This window comes from Athene cunicularia, assembly GCF_003259725.1.
Source record: "Athene cunicularia isolate RWA chromosome 5 unlocalized genomic scaffold, athCun1 chr5_part3, whole genome shotgun sequence".
NCBI classification, from domain to species: domain Eukaryota; kingdom Metazoa; phylum Chordata; class Aves; order Strigiformes; family Strigidae; genus Athene; species Athene cunicularia.
The window spans coordinates 3,641,173-3,654,273 of NW_020799103.1; the positions used below are offsets into that span (position 1 = coordinate 3,641,173).

The 13,101-nt window shown below is 44.9% G+C and overlaps 2 long non-coding RNA genes across 2 annotated transcripts in view; one reads left to right on the top strand and one right to left on the bottom strand.

Annotated features, from left to right (window-relative positions):
* Window positions 1-1,349: 1,349 nt before the first annotated feature.
* The window catches only part of LOC113481335, a 20,744-nt gene continuing 8,992 nt past the window's right edge, over window positions 1,350-13,101 (bottom strand). The window contains exons 2-4 of the long non-coding RNA XR_003398658.1: window positions 4,240-4,322; window positions 2,911-3,093; window positions 1,350-2,131 (exon numbers count right to left, since the gene is read on the bottom strand). This is a non-coding gene — a long non-coding RNA (uncharacterized LOC113481335). The remainder of the gene's footprint in view (window positions 2,132-2,910; window positions 3,094-4,239; window positions 4,323-13,101) is intronic.
* LOC113481336 lies at window positions 3,106-4,811 on the top strand. The gene is made up of 2 exons (XR_003398659.1): window positions 3,106-3,962; window positions 4,777-4,811. It is a non-coding gene; the product is annotated as an uncharacterized LOC113481336 (long non-coding RNA).

The following is a 13,101-nucleotide window of genomic DNA, read 5'->3' on the forward strand; positions in this document are numbered from 1 at the left end:
AACCACCCCAGCAGCCTGTCCTGGTGTCCGTTGCCCTTACTGCCTGGGAAGACTTGCTTTACGTTTGAGCTCAATCTCTTCACTGCACACTAAGCCCATTTGCTCCTGTCCTACCCGGGATGAACACAGAGAGCAAGTCCTCTTCCTCACTGTGACCATCTTTAATGTACTTGAAGGTTGTTATGATCTTTTCCTTCCCAGCATCTTCTCCTCTTTTAAGGTTAACAACTCTAAGCCATTCATCTGTTCCTCATAAATTGTATTTTCCAGGTCTGAGACTGTAACTAGGTACTATCAGTTCCACTATCCAGGACAGGATGATAACTAAGCATTGGCTGGTTGCAAGGCTGACTGTCCTCAATCCCACCTCACTGCCAGTCTGAACTAGCACTGAATCAGCTACTACTGTCTTGCTGTTACTGTGGTTTTGCAGCACCTCTTACACTATCTTCATCCAAACCACGTTGCTTAACCTTGCTCAAGAAAATGTCATGTGAAGCTCTACCTGCCTAAAGTGAGAGAAAGCTGGAGGCAGGGGTACATCCACTGCTTCTCTCCACATGACAAGACTTCTGTTGTAGAAAATAACTGGAGTGATTTAACATAGTTTGCTGTTGACAAATCCCCATCAGTAGCTACCCCTCTGGGGGTTTACAGATAGTTGTATGATTATTTGCTCCAGCACTTTCCTGGGGCTAAAACTGGGTTGCCTTGTCTAAAACTCGGCAGTGCCTCTTTTCCCAGTGTAAAGGTCCTCTACAAGCCCTCAGTGAAAACCACCAATGGCTCTGAGCCCACTTCAGGTCCTTTGCTAACCATCCCAGGCAGCTGGGGAATAACATCTCACACCATGTCAATGAGAGTGATAAAACACTGTTGGTACTTCCCTGCTTCCCACAAAAGATTACGGGAAATAACTTTGAGAAGTTACCTGTTCTGGTTTAGTCTGACTGAACTGATGTCTCATTCATCCACACATGAGAACGGGACCTACTTCTTTGAGAGGGGGTAGCAATTAGTTACACCTCATGCTCACCAGTGGGTACCCATCATTCTTATGACCAGTTACGGTTTATGTCAGCATCTCTGTAAATGACAGGGTTCATCAGAAGGAAAGATGAAGGAATACAGGAAAGGCAGACATCGTGCAATCGCAAAGGGAGGCCAGTCACAGCCAGTGTCAGTGGCTTTTCCTTCCCGTCCCCCTGCTTGGAGAGGCTCCAGAAACAAGCACAGACTCTCCCCACTGGTCTGACCAGGCTTGGGAAGCGGGACTGAACAGATCAGCTCTTTATAAAGAGGGAATGGAAGGTTGATCTTTTCACACAACAAATAAATGTAATTCTGATGTCATTTATTTAAAGAACCTTACAGTCAAAACCACAAATCTTTGGACGTTATCTGTCCTGCTAATTACCCAAATGCCAGGCGCTGCTTTCCGGTGAAGGCAGGAAGGATGTGCTGGTACCCGGCTGGAGGAGTGAGTGAAGAAGCTTCACACCAAACTGCTGCTGTCTCGATCGGTGCAAACATACAAAAAGCAAGAAATAAGATTTGCGTTACAACTGTGGGTGTACAGCTCACATCAGCGTAGATGTTCTTACAGTACAGAAGTGAAGGTGTGAAGCTACCTCAACTCTTTTAATGGTTAAATCATCTAATACGTAGTAAAAGAACGATTTCACAGCTGTTCAGTAGTCTGGTGGGGTTCTGGGGAAGAGAGTTCACAATAACATCTAAAGCAGGCTCTTGTCGGTGGTGTCAGCAGGAAGGTTTTATATTTCATGAACTTAACTATTGTTTAAAAACATTTTGAAAAGAGTTTACCAACTAATCATCAAAGTAACATTATTATGCCAGATGACAAAGCATTTCATGGGTATGAGTTTCTCCACTGGCAGGGCTCAAAACAACATGTAGCCTCCTAACTTTTTAAATTCCAGTCAGATCCCGCACGCTCTCCCCACCGGCCTCCAGCTGACTCATCCTTTTCAGAATATTTCTTTTCATTATTGTGTCTGTAGGCTGCACATCCCGGAGCCGGAGCCAGATCAAGCTGGTACTAGCCAGTGCGGTGAACCAGTGTTTCTCCATGGTGGTCGCATCAGCTTCTGCTGAATTTCAGCTTTCACTGGAAAGGAAAAAAAAATCAAGCTCTCTAGGAACAAGGAGCAAGCTTTGTGACTGTGGCCCCATGGAGGGCTGCTTTGCCAACATGGTAAGGAAAGAGAAACAACAGGAAAGTGTGACTGAACCACAGAGGGGACCCAATTGAACCACAGAGGGACCTACAGCAGGTCCTGATGGCAGAGATGGCAGTGTCACCTGCGGGAGCTGCGGGTGTCTCCCCATCCCCACCCCTACAACTGGGACACGTGGCATGGGGATTGCTGGAGGGGAAACGGCCCGCATGTATTTACAAATCAAACCGCTGCAAGGGTGAAGAAACCTGGTGCAAACCTCACACTGGTGTCCCTGCCTTGGGGTCCTGTGACGGGGGGACATCTCCTTGAGGCTGCTGTCCCTGTGCCTGCCCTGCCTGGCACAGCTGCTCTGCGCCAAGCGGCCCTTTCTCTGTGTGAGAACCAAAGGGAAAACGATGCTCATCAGCCAGAAAAGCACCATGTAAGTAGAAATGGAAGATTTCCAGTTCCTAAAGAGCTACCAGTGAGCATTTTCAAAGTGGCATTAAAGCACTTTGAAGTACAGCCCGTGAGTTAAAAAAATGTGTTTGGGAGATAAATCCATATCTTGTTCCAAATATACAAACTAAGCTTCATTTTACTAAATATAGACATGTAAGGGACGGCAAAATTCATCAAAACTCTCAATCATATCTCCCAAAGAGATGTGTTGTGACAGGAGACCAGCAACCCCATGAAAATAAGGGCTTGGTATTCCAGTACTTACACGCACGAGTTACCTCCATAGTGTAAGCAAAGCCGCTGGATCAAACGCTTGCAGGATTACACCCCTCAGACTGGCAGCTTACACCAGGTCACTTGGCAGGATCTTTCCCACTGGGCAGTAGCTCACCCTCCGGCCAGGCTCCCGGCACCTCCTCCATGCTGATGGCGAGTCTCCAGAGCTTAGCTTTTCCGCCATCAGGGATCAAGTAGAAAAGTAACGTTAAAAAAAAAGCTTTATTGATTCGGTTATATGAAATGATCCCCTTTGCAGCACGGTTTACACTAAGCCTCCAAATCTGACATGTCTTTGAAAGCCCTCTTAATATATCCAATTATAGATTTTCAGCAACTTTGTGGAATGTCGGCTTTCCCGGCGACTGACCCCGGAAAACACCATTGAAATCAGGAGGGATTTTGCTATTGAGCTCAGTGGGGGAGGATCAGGTCCTACATAATTTTATTGTCAGCAATGATGACCTCTCTTCACAAATGAAGAATACCCATCCTGAACCATGGCCTTCGGAACGTAAACCATTTATTTTTATAGCTGGATCCTTCCCCAAGTGGGATATTTTGTGCATGGTTAACTTATCCCAGGGCTTTAAATGCTTGCCAAGTGGCTTTAATAGCAGGATGTTGTTTAAAAAGATTGGGAAGGATTGTGGGCAGTAATAGAGATAATTGCCAAGGAGAGATAAATGAATCTTCAATCTCAAACCAACTTGGCTTTATCATTGGGTCAGGAGGGAAGATCCAGAAAAATCCCCTGTCTAAGACTAAATGCGTAATGATAGTTTGGGATTTAGGGAAGTTGGCAGCTGTTGAGATTTTTTGATAAAAACATCATTTGAGGCTTAATACAGGTTTGTAATTCCATATAAAGGCATGAAAGCCCCTTTTCACTCCAGGGATTTGGCATCACGGAATAAAAAAGCTGGAGGTGAATTTTTGGGAGAGGAGCAGACAGCAAATGACACCCTGAAGTGAGAGCTTTGCGGACTGCACCAGGGTAGTGAAACTGCGTGTGAAGGGGCTGGGTGCAGAGCCAAGCAGGTAAGGAGAGTTTTGCAGGACATGGGGCACCTGCAAGGGGACAGCTGCTCCCCAGACACCCCTTGGTCACCTCTCGATAACCCCTTGGCCACCCGTCAGCCGCCCTTGGCCCCCAAAGTGGCTAGGAGAGGGCGGTGCATGCCCAAAGCTTTCCTTTCTGCTTTGCAAATAGCAGAGAGCATTTCCAGAACATATTCAAGCGTATTTATTTATTTATTCATTCACCAGGGAGGGGAGGAGGTCGAAAGCCAACCATTTTAATGAGAAATTATCTTACCTTATCATGCAGAATAAGGTACTGCATGACACAGCGACTTTTCAGGTTAACCTTTTTAAAAATTAGTTGCCAAATAAAGACTGCTGAAAAAGAAAAAAACAAGGACTAACTTCAGACAGGTCTCCCCTGCTAGGATTTGGGGAGTTTGAGTGGAGTTTCAGCTTTTCTCCCTCTGTGAGAAAAAGAAAGCTTTTCTCCCTCTTTTTCCCTGTCTGACAGCACCCCAGGCAGCAGGACCCTTGCTGCTCTCTGCAGTCCAAGCCACCCAGGGTGACTTTTGTGAATGCTCACAAGGCTTTTAAAAGAGTAGCAAAAGGCATTTGAGAGAAAGGTGACTTATTTTTCAGAAAAGACCTTACCCAACCAGGGGTGGCAGGGGCTTCTGAGATGTAATCAGTGGATCATTCACGGGGCTTTCATGAGCGTGGAAAAGGAATTTTAGTGAATTATAATTTATTTTTCAGCAAAGAGCTTTTCTAGCTCTGGGTGGGCCTTTCCCCAGTTATCTTCTTACCAGGCTGCTTTTCTCCTTTCTAGACCCTATATCCTCAGCTATGGGAGATAACACAGAGGGAAAAAAGAAGCACTGTATAGGGGGAGACCTGACAAGATGATTTCTCTAAGATCTGAAAAGGAAAGGAAACCGTGACCCAATTTTTCAAAAGCTATATTAAAAAAGGCAGAGTAATACGACATGAGCAATACAAAGCAGGCCACCTTTGGATTAAAGAGTCGTTATTTCAAACATCCCAGCTACTTCCCATGTTTGCAATTGCCCCCAAGAGACTGACAAAAGCCATGAAGGAGGTGCGTGGTTGGGCATCATAAATCCTCCTCTGTATGCAGAGTCCAGGAAGAATGTCATTCTTGCGAGGTTTACCAAAAAAAAAAAAAAGAGAGATCAAAGACAAGCTATGAAATAAAGCTGGAGCAAAACCATCCCAAAACAACACAGCTCCACGTTACCCAGAAGGAGAGCCTTCCCGCTGGCGTGCGCATCACAGCCCATTCCCGGCTCGGGGACCTGCGTTTTCAGCCTGACTTAGCCCCTCTCTGGGGAAGGGGTGCAGCTCCCCACCCCACGGGCCATCTACTAAACTCGCCGCTGCCTCGGGCTCCTATTCACAGCCCGCTTGCCTTTAATATTGACATGCTCACACTTGGCGGTATTATTCGGAGCTTTGGGTCTGATGATCATATTTATATGGCTGACACCCAGACCTACTTGCCTATTCCTGCGAATTCCCGTGAAGTGCTGTCATGGCTTATTACCTGTCTATCTGCGCTTCAAGCCTGGGTGACTTTTCATTTTTTGAAACTTAATGCTGGGAAAACAGAATCACTTCAGATTGGTTCAGTTCACCTCCTGGATGTACGGATTTATGATATATAATACTGTATCACACACAGCTTGGGAGCTGGTTTCACTGCTAGGCTCTTTAAAATGGTCTTATTTTATCTGAAATAAACCTTTTCAGAAGTGTATCAGCAAGAGGAGAGAAGAGAAAATATCTTTATCAGATTTCGGAAACTTCTGCAGCTTTTGTTGCATGTTGCTTGTCAAACTGAGGAGCCCTTGTTCATGCCTCGGTCTAATCCAGAGTTGTGTATCGTAGCTCAGTGATAATTGGAAACTCTTCTCACTCCAGCATTTTCAGCTGTTGTAAAAGTCTGCAGCTAATGTCATAACAAGAATTAAACTGTCTCATCATATTACACCCGTCTTAGCTGACTTCACTGGCTATCAAGGTGACAGCACATTGATTTAAAATTTGTGTTAATTGTTTACCCCTTCTTGCAGACGCTTTCTTGGGGGTTTTGTAGCGACCTGCAGGCTTTCTGTAGCTGTGGATTATCTTTGCATTCATCTTTATATGGACTTACAAAAAAATTTCCTCTTTGTCTGGATCACACCACGTAATACCCTCAGCCTGTGGATTTTTCTGGCACATATATTCCCTGCATGGGTCATTTTTAAAAATAAGCTAGTGGAGAGGGCATGGCTGCTTTGATAGTACAAGACTTTAAAGAGGCTTCTTTCTCTCTCTGATTATTATTTGTATTTGTTGCCTTCAGTTTTTCTGGTGTTGTTTTGGATAAACAAATGTATTTGCTCTGCCTACAAAATCTTTATATGTTTAACCACCAAAGTGGTCTATAATACCCCCCTTCCTTGCAAAACATCATCCTCAGTCTTCCACCTTTGGGGTGAATAAATTGATCCCTGTATAAACCCATAGTAACGAACTTTTTACCCAGAGTTGAGAATGAAAATTGCTTCGTGCGATACATTGTCTCTCTGGCACAAAATGAGCATCACCTCAAAGGGAGTTTGGCATGCTCAGTGATTGCAGGGCTGGTAAATAGAGGACATTTTCTTTTTTTTTTTCCATGATCTAGCTCTCCAAACCCATAAACAATGTCTTTCTCCACAGATATTAAAAGAAAATCCTTTATTAGTCCAAGACTATGAGTTTTATTCACTCTCTTCAGTGAGGGCTGGAACATTTTTGACCTTCTTCTCCACTTTTTGTGCTTTCTCTCACTGGAGCAATTATTGAACGGGAAACGGGAAGATGTCAACTTGTCCTAATGAAAAAATATTCCGGTTTAAGGGAAAAAAGTAAGTAATCAAGTAAGTAATAAATATTTATTTGTGAGTTTAAAATTCCATTACTTCTTGTCCTAGATGCCAGGAACTTTGAATCAGACCTTGAGCTTGTTCTTGGAATGTGACCTTATCTAATGGACTTCTTCCTAAGGACACCCACCCTGACTTCCCTGGGCAAGAAATGCTAATCCCATAACTAATCCTTCCCTCACCCCATCTCCCACTAGTTCTTTTTACACTTTTTAGTAAAAAAAATGAGCTTGTGCATGAGCTGCAGCTGGATTTAAAAATTCTCTAGTGGCCAGTACATTTTACACAGTTTATAGCTTATAAACACGGTTGTAAATGGCAAAACTACTCCTGGTTATTTTGTTCCTGGGGAAAAGCAAAGTCTCCCAACTGTCATTAAAGAGCACTTCATTAGAAAAAAAAAAACAACCAACATTCACTATTTATATTTTGAGCAGGAAAGTGCCACTCACTTGTATGAATAAAGCATGTGCTTTCCCAGGCGGTTGCTGGCTGTCCCCTGCACACCAGTGGCCTCGGCCAGCTCCAGCACCCACGCATGACAGAGCCTCCAACACGGAGAGGGATTTGCTGTAATAGCTCCAGCAACAAGTCCGGCTGGCTGGATGGCACTGCGGGCCACCTGGGTGCTCTGGCCATTAAAGTGGTGCCAGTAAGGTAGTCTATATCGAACGTGAACTTTTCCGCCTTTGAAAAGCATTGCTCGGCGCACGATAACCATGCTTTAAAAGCCTTTTGTTTCATTCCTGTTTTGATGAACTTCTTTCCCTTTGATGTTCATCTGGAGTTTAATCGCGATAAAACGCGCACAATGGTTAGATTGTGGAAGAGAAAAAGGTGCTGGGAGAGCACAATACAGTGCATTATCCGCTGTCTCCCCTGTGCCGCTCGCTTGGCAGGCGGCAGCGAGCGCTGCGGTGAGAGCGAACCAGGGTGACAGCCCGGGTGTCCTGGACTCACACCAGCTCCCACCACGGCCACAGCCGGAACCGGGCTCACGGCAGAGGGTCGGGCACAGCCAGGCCCTGGGAAAGGCTCACTGCTGCCAGCACCCGGCCCACAGCACCCGCCTGCGGCCATCACACTGCAGGGCCGGTTTGCAGTGTCAGTCCCAGTTTGGGGCATTGTCCCCACAGGTCCCTCCGGCCTCGGGGAGCAATGGCCAGCCTCAGCGCATGGCACTACGTGGGCAGGATGCGTCCCAGCTCCCTCGCTATACAGCAGCATCCCACAGCAGCATCCCATCTCAGCACCTCCCACAGCTCCCGTGCCTGGGAAGGGCAAAGTTTACTGGGATGCTCCCAGCACAGAGCAGTGCTCCAGCACAAACACTAGCCTCTTCCCAAGCCGCCAGTGCCTCCGGCTCTAGCAGGTTTGCAGGAAACAGGTGGTACTTGCTGCTGTTTGGGGTCTGGCTCCCAGGGTCAGGCTCTTCTGTGTGCAGTTCGATTTTCCTTCAGCGATACATTTTCAGTCCATCTGACTGGGAAGGAAACCTCAAAAAGTAGAAAATAGAGGAAGCCCCTAAATGTGCTATATTTATAGTCTTTCCACGATTTTAAGAAAGGGCATTGACAAACCATTTCTAAAGCCAAGATGGGACAGCAGGGCCAGCACCTGGCACAGCCGGTCCAGACAGCATTGTGCCCACAGGCCAGTGCTCACCTGGGCATGTTTTATCCTGCCCAGACCCTCTGTGGGTTTGAATCAGCACCCTCATGGTATAACTCTCCTTAAAAATTATTAGTACATATTAATTCCTGGTGCTACGCACTTGTCCCCCAGCTGGGGACATCTCCTGGCAGCCGGGGCTGGTGCCACCTGCCCTGATGCTGCCTTCCAGCAGTGCCCTGCAGTGCCCAGGCTGCACCCCCGTGCCCGCTGGGGCTGGCAGACCGAGGTGAACTGGTGACACCTCTGACTCAGGTATCGCCCTTGCCCCCTCCTGGCCCCAGCCTTGCCCCTGGGCAGTGGCTGCTCTCAGCCACATGCCAGCCTGGGTCACATCACAGCACAAGCCATCCCTGGCCACATCTCGTGACACATCCACCCCGGTCACTCCTGGTCCCCACAGTGGGCAGTGCCATGAGGCTGGGGGGCAAACCCTGCGCCCTCCCAGGCTGGGCACATCCCCTTCACCCCAGACCCCCTTGCAGCTACCGCAATCCCAGACCCCTGAGAGTGGGCACAGAATATCTTTGGGATATTTTTGTGCAGCACCAATACAATAACTAATTCTCAGTGGAGCTCCCCATAGCATTTGGTAGCCCAAATCAGAAACGAGCTCCACGTGCCGTTTCCCGGGGATGGCTGAGATGGCTCCTGCTGTTCAAACATAGTTCTGTGGTTCAGGACAGGGACTTGGAAGAACATGTGTCTGTCCTGCCTGACCCATCCCACTGCAGACAACTCCCTGAGCAAAATAAGGACAGAGTCCTAAGGAACCCATATATAATCTCATTTCTCCTTAGATGGTCTCTGCTGCCGGCAGCTGTCTCTGAATTGTTTCTTTAGAAGAAAATTGTAGGTAGATCTGCAGATATCGCTTCTTACCCGAGAATGATTTTGAGGGTTTTTAAGTATTCATTGAGTTGCAGAGTTTGGGGATCGCACTTTCTCTGTATATCTGTACTCGCTGCTGGTCTGACCTACTTAGTGAAGTCAAAAGACACTGGAGATTAAACTGAGCAATACAGTTCAGCGCTTACTTAAAATTTCAAGGTCCTGACAGAATTTGTTAGTTTATAATAATAATTTCTTGCTATTCAAAAAGTAATTGTAACTTTGCATTAAAAAAAAAATCTTTTTTACAAATTAAAATCATTTTGTTTGCCCGAGAAGCTAAAATCTGTAAACCCAAATAACTGAACCGCACCTGAAATGTGTGCAAGGATTTTTAACAACACTTCTTGTTAACCACTGCTAATATCTGCCAGTGTAGACCACGGTGTGCTACCGTCCCTGTAAAATTTAGCTTAACTGTGGTGAAAAAAAATCTTTTTTTTTTTTTTTTTCCCATTTCAAACCCAGAAAGCAAACAAGTTGTAGCAGACTTTCTCTTGCAAAATGAATTTGTTAAGCTCTGCTGCATTTTGCTGAAGTGTAAGAAACTTAAATAAAAGTGATCCTAAAGTTGAGAAGCTGGCTTCAGGGCAGAGACTATTGTGGATTTCTGTGAGTATATCCACTCTTCCTAAAGTAGAGGTGTGGGTAGGTTTTCTTGTTGCCAGAGGAAATAATTCATGAGTCTAAGACCTTCCAAGACTGATTCCCTTTCCTATTGTGCTACGCAACTAATATTTTGATAATATTTTTCAGATATGAGTGAAAATAGGAAATCACTTTTCAATTTTGAGACAACATCTGGGCTCTTCCTTTTATCTCATTACACTTTATATATATATATATATATATATGTCAAGCTTTCATAGCAAATGAAAATTGCCAGTGCTTAACAGCTTTCAGAAGCATTCATGCAGGGCCTGATTGAGAGCCTCTCCCCATCCCAGGGGCAGGGGCACAAAAGCTGATGAAAATCAGGCACAAGGGTTTCAAGCAGGTCCTGGACACTGAACATCTACAAACACCTTCTTGCCTTGATAAAAAAATGCTCAGAGTGTAATGATGTGTTTTCCTGGTATTTGATGTCTTGGTTCTTCCTTGGGAGAGTGTGACCACACTATTTAACACTGCATTTTTCTGGCTTTTAATCCATATTATGAACCTATCACCAAAGAACCTTCCAAAATGATTACATGACTGTGACCATGTCATTAATATTTGAAAAACAGTTGCTGTCTGTGTCATATTTTTCTGTATTTTTACGGCTTATGCGCAAGCTGGAAGACATTTTTTGCTACATCAGATCTGCACTGAAGCAGCCTGTATAAACTGCTGTTAATATTCCGTGGGCTTATGCTGCCGTGCGGGAACTTGCACATCTAGTTTTCAGTGACCCCTTCAGACACAGGCGCAAACCTGCTCTGCCATGACACCAGCTCGCTATATACGTGAGCATATTTGCGAATATGCTTTGCTGGGCAATAAAATATAATTAAAAATGTGCAAAACTAATGCATGCAGTGTTTTATTCCTGGAGGTAAAATCCACTTAGTAAAACTTGATCGTTCTCCCGAGTGAGAGATTTGTGTTCAAAAATGCGTTTGTGCAGTTTTCTCAATGGATTTCCTCAGGTGATTGATGTATAAATGGCTGAATAGTGGTTAAAAGTAGAGTGTACACAATCAACATAAATCACTAGTATACTAGTATTAAGCAAGTGTCAGATACTGGGAGAGTCTTTATTACTTTGGAGTATCTCATATCAGTAAAATAAAATTGTTTCATGCAACATGAGACAAAAGTCATTTGCAAAACAGTGTATTGAACCTGACTGAGTCCAATTCATTCCTGCTCTGCTGTTACTATAACCATGCATTCATTAGATGTGATATACAAAGATTTTTCTTAACCAAAAGTCAGTTACATCCATGGATGCCACTTTATAATTAAGATACAAATCCGAGCATGCAGAGATTCAGGCGGAGCCGTAAGTCTGCGTACAGCAAGGAAGCTCAGAACCTCAGTGAAATCCCTTGCAAAAGCACATGCAGAATATTTTTAGGAGCAGGGTCTGTAGAAGCACTGCTCGGGGACTGTCGCCACACTCCAGCAAACACTGCTTCAGGGACAAATTACAAAGAAATTGTCTTAAAGCCTGGCTGGGCCACTCTTGCACTGTCAGAGGTCGCTGCAGGGTTTGTCCCACACTCTCAGGCTGGGATGGGTGGGCAGCACCTCACGTCCAAACCAAACCTCACTGGATCTTGGGACCCGTGATGAAGCGCCAGCCCAGGGCGCAAGCAGGTGGGCTGTACATGGCTTAGAGCAAGTCTCAGCGTTTGTTACCTTTGCATGTTTCCCCTCAAGGATTCAGGGTCCCAGAAAGTTTTCTGCATTAAAGAGAGCTTGTCTTACATTTTAGGGAAGGGCAAATTGTGCAAATTCAAGCTGGTTTATGTAGCTGCTTCCTCCTGCTAAACAACATATTTCTGTCTGTGTTTGACTGCGTTTTTCTACCCCATCTCCTTCTGCTCCACATAATCTGTCAATATTGGGTTTCCTTTCATCAGTCTTTCCTCCCTCTTAACATCTATTCTTCCTCAGTGATGGTTCCTCCCTTTACCACTGCTTTTTTTTTTTTTTTCAGTGGTTTGGTTTGATTCAAACAGAAACAGCTAGAGTGGTATCTAGTAATAATGAATTCGGTGATACCTATTTACTACAAAGCATAATCTTTGCATCATCTTTGTTCTTTGGATAATATTTTTAGGGGAAATGTAACTCTCCCTTAATTTTAGATCCTCTTTTTATCTTGCTTCAGGCATAGGCTCCAAGAGACGGGCATATAACATAAATGCTGAATTTACTTCTCCAAATACGCAAAGAATATGGCTATGTGCAATAAACATCACTAAGAGCATGGCTGAAGACAACGAGAAAAATCGATCATAAAGGTGCCGTAAATTCCTTATTGTCTAAGAATTTCAACACCTACTGATGTGCCTGAGCCCCCAATGCACCCTCATGAATTTAAGAGCCTGGGACACACACTTATTCATGAATGCAAGCTGCACGTGTGTGCACAGCAAATTTGAAACAACCATCTGAGGATGTTATGACTGTTAGTCAAAATCTTCCAATAAAGGGGAGATGTTTGTTTAAACAGGGGGGTTCGGAATGTGACTCAGAGAGAAATCATGCAGGATAGTGAGCCTTCATGAAAAACCCTTAGTAAAACTCCTTATTGTCTGGAAAACCTGGACATCCCAGTGCAAAATCCGCAAAATTTGAGTCATATCTCTTAGTTTTTACCTGCAGATTGTGGATGGGGTAAGTGATGTCTGCATTAAAACACTGAGCCGCAGACAGGGGAAGGGGAGGGCAACAGCTAAACTTCCACTGGCCTCAGAGAGACTAAGCTTTCCTCTGCACAGCTTTAGTCTCTGGTTTTTGTATCTAGGTGTAAATCTGGCTTGCACACCCCTGCCAGATGTGATTAGTATTAATCACATATTATTTAGATCAATATGGATCTCTGTTTGATGCCTGTATCAATTGCTTACTGCTCTGTACCCTCTAACTCTTTGTATTTAACAATATCAGTTCTAAAAAGCAATTTACACCCAGGCCACATCCCCTTTACTCCCCGACACCCCCCC